The following is a 3,808-nucleotide window of genomic DNA, read 5'->3' on the forward strand; positions in this document are numbered from 1 at the left end:
GGCCATCATCGGGAAGAGAGGCCCCTAGGTCTTGCAAACTTTATATGCCCCAGTACAGGGTAATGTCAGGGCCAAGAAGTGGGAGTGGGTGGTTAGGGGAGCAGGGTGGGGGGAGGGTATAGGGAACTTTCGGGATAGCATTTGAAATGTAAATAAAGAAAATATCTAATAAAAAAAAGTTGGAAAAAAAAAGGAAGGACAGTGCCTCAGTGAGTGATTGTACTGTGTGATGTGGCTCTAACATGAAGCCACTGCAAAGAGCTGGCTACCAAAGAGCTGTGCATGGAAACAACAGTTGCCACTTCCCATCACTGCATGATCGCCCCTTGCTTGGAATTAGGGAACAGAAAGTCAGCTCAAGTGATTGTAAGCTACCATTCACGTTTGTTCCAGGGTGATGGTGGACGGTCAGCTGTGGAAAGAGAGCAGAATTCGTGACTCAGGGCCCTGGTGACTTGACTGCATGCTTCAGGTTCCTTGGAACTTGCTGCTGAACCACTTGTCTGGTTATATGCTCTGTGTGTCAATTACAGTCCCATGTCTGCCCTACCCCAGAGACAACCACTCTAATTAGGAATAAGCTCACTGAGATCACATGGTTTAATGGCACACAGCTATCAAACAGGAAGCAGACCCTACGTGACAACATGCATGAAGTACAGGGGACATGCTTCAAGTAGCAAACTGCCAGCAGTGGCAGAGGGGTCTGGCAGACTATAGGATAGTTGATTCGAGTATAAAAGGAAGTGTTTAGAGAACTCTGTGCTCTGAGACGGATATGAGTCAAAATATACTGATATATAGATAAATATACTGATGACATGGATAAACATACCGATAAACATACAGATAAACATACTGATGACAAAATATACTGATGACATGGATATGAATCAAAATATACAGATGTACAGTTTTAAACAATACTATTTTCATATAGAATTACAGTGGAGATCTTCACCCTTGTGTTATGTTTAGAAATCAGGCTCCTTTGGAGCCCTGATTGACAAAGGTTCATGATGTTCAGAACTGACTTATAGGATTTCAGTACAGCATTGTTTTTCAGCCATGAGAACAGTTGCTAGAGTTGTTTCATCTCTTAAAAAGATAAAAAAAAAGTTAAAGCAAGTGATGCAGGAATAGCTCAGCACTTAAGAATAACTAATGGCCTTCCAGGGGACCCAGGTTCCATTCACAGCACTCCCACGGTGGTCCACAACCATGATTAACTCCAGTTCCAGGGGATCTGACATCCTCTTCTGATAGCTAGGAATATTTATTTTGTATAATTTGTATTCCAAATTCTGATTATTACTTTGTAATTTCATTTTTTTTTTTTTTAGATTTCATGTCATTGAGATCAAGAAAAAGTTGTAAAATGTGATCAGTAAGGAAATGGCAGTGATTCTTCAGACTCTTTCCCCCTTTATTCACTGTGGACCTGGGGTTGTCTGAAAGCAGCAGCTGTTTGAGTGATGTCCATATCTATGGTGCACATTTAAGAGAGAATACTGGAGCTATAGTTTCCACTGCACTGGGAATGGAGCAGAAACTCTAATTTAAATTCTCTTTGGAATACATGATCACTCATATAATGGTGTATTCATAAAAGCTATATTTGAAGATTTGGTATTGTTCATAAATAGATGAAAGAAGAACTCCTTGAAATGTGTCAGTTCCTCTCAGTGTCTGCTCTGAGTGACACACCCTTGTGCACACAAATTAAATGCACGCTCATGTGATGTTGCACTTGGACAGGAGATCCTCAAGCAGGGGCCTTTACAGTGCTTCTGTTAAGGGTTGCTTATTTCTGTTTCCACCGATTGTTAACAAATATTTACATAGTCACATCAGTCACTCTTAACAGCATCTTAGTGTACTGCAACTACTGCACTAATTGATCTAAACTTTTCTTTCTGTTATAGAGTTAGAGAAGTCAAATAAGGATAAAGCTCTGCTCTGAGATTTCTGCACCTTGAAACAGGCATGTTTAAAATATTCAACACTGAGGCAAAGTGTAAATGACTGTGTCGTGTGTAAATATTAGAGCTAAACCATCAGAAAGCCCGAGTTAGGCACCTGAGCCGTCCCCAGAAAGAAAACGGAAGAGAGGAAAGTAACCAAAACTTCTCCCCTTTCAAGAGCAGTTGAGTGCTTCTTCACATATCTTCTTTAAAGAAATCGTTTACTTATAGGCATGAGTTCATTTTTGAGACACCTAAATGCATAGTAGATGTTAAACCAGAGTTACAAGGAACAAAACAGCAAGTTGGAAAATTACCATGACCTCAGCAAAGCTCTGAGAAATTGCAAACATTAATTGTGTAATAAATGTGGATTGCTGCCATTCCTCAGTTAATGTCACATAGCATTTAAAACTATGCCCAAAGTGTCCTTCAGGAACGTTTAACTGTGCTGTATCATTTTTATGCATGTTTTAATGGAGACCTCCAGTTGGCAATTTGACACAACTCAACCCCAAACAGGACTATTGGGCTCAGCTTCCTTATATCCTTATGTACCATTAGAGGGCTCTGTGCCCTCACCCCATGATCCCTTCAGCAGTCAATGACAAGGAAGTCAGATTTGTGTCCTCTGCAGTTCTAGTCAATAAACCAATTCTCTTATCCTCATCTCTGATCTTCTTACACTTTGCAAGCTGAACAGCGATAAGCCTGGACAATGTCAGACAAGCCAAAGAGCACTGGAAAAACTCATGACCGTGTTTATAGCGAGCTTCACCCTTGATATAAGAGAATAAGCACAGGGAAAATATTGTGCCAATCCTGTTTACTTGGTGAAAGATTAAGGGAGAGAGAAAGTGAGAGAGAGAGGCAGATAGGGAGGGAGGGAGAGGGGGACGGAGGCAGAAATCTGACTTTGTCTCTTACTCTGTTTCCACTCATCATATCCCACACATACAAGCACACATGCACAGGCAAGGCACATGCACACACATATACTCATACACACAGAGACATGTTCACACCAGCCACCATTAGTCAATGAATTCTACTGCTCAGCCCAAGTTCAAATTAGGTGATTATACTTCCTTGCTCTCAACTATTTTCTCCAGTCCACAGAACCGAAAATTGCCATGTGCTGTAGCTGTTGACCTGCCATTGTGTTAGAAAATAGAAATAACCCATTTAATGTCACTTGAATATGGGTCAGTGCTGGAGGAGATGCATTTCAGTGTAACCTTCTATCACAGGGACTGGTACTGTGTGTGTGTCAGCTCTGTTGAAAGAGTCTTAGTGATACTGTGTGTGATGCCTTGATTTGCTTCTTTGTGAGAGGCTCACCGAAGTTGGATACTACTCAGTACTCACTACATGGATCAGCCACATCCATAACTCTCCCTTTCCACTTGTTAGACTCACCTGACTCGCAAATCCATTTACAAAGGTGATCAACACAACTATAACAAGAAACTTGCTGCCAGTTCTTCACCCTTTCCTGTGAGTCCTCGGCAGTCTTGTTCCTATCCATCACAAACAAAGAAACAATCTCTGAAGAGATGAGAAACAGTATTTCAAAGACTGAAGACCCTTCCTATCCTAATTTCTAAATGATTGTCCTGAACGAGGTCAGTCTGCATTGACCTACGAGTTTCCAGGAACCTACCTATCCTCAAAAACAACCTAAAACCTCCCTGTTGCCCAAGTATACCAGTAGCCTGGGTGGACTCCTGGTTACATCTCTGCCTAGGCTAGACATAGACACAGACACAGACACAGACACAGACACAGACACAGACACAGACACAGACACAGACACAGACACAGACACAGACACAGACACAGAC

This window comes from Mus pahari, chromosome 7, assembly GCF_900095145.1.
Source record: "Mus pahari chromosome 7, PAHARI_EIJ_v1.1, whole genome shotgun sequence".
NCBI classification, from domain to species: Eukaryota; Metazoa; Chordata; class Mammalia; order Rodentia; family Muridae; genus Mus; species Mus pahari.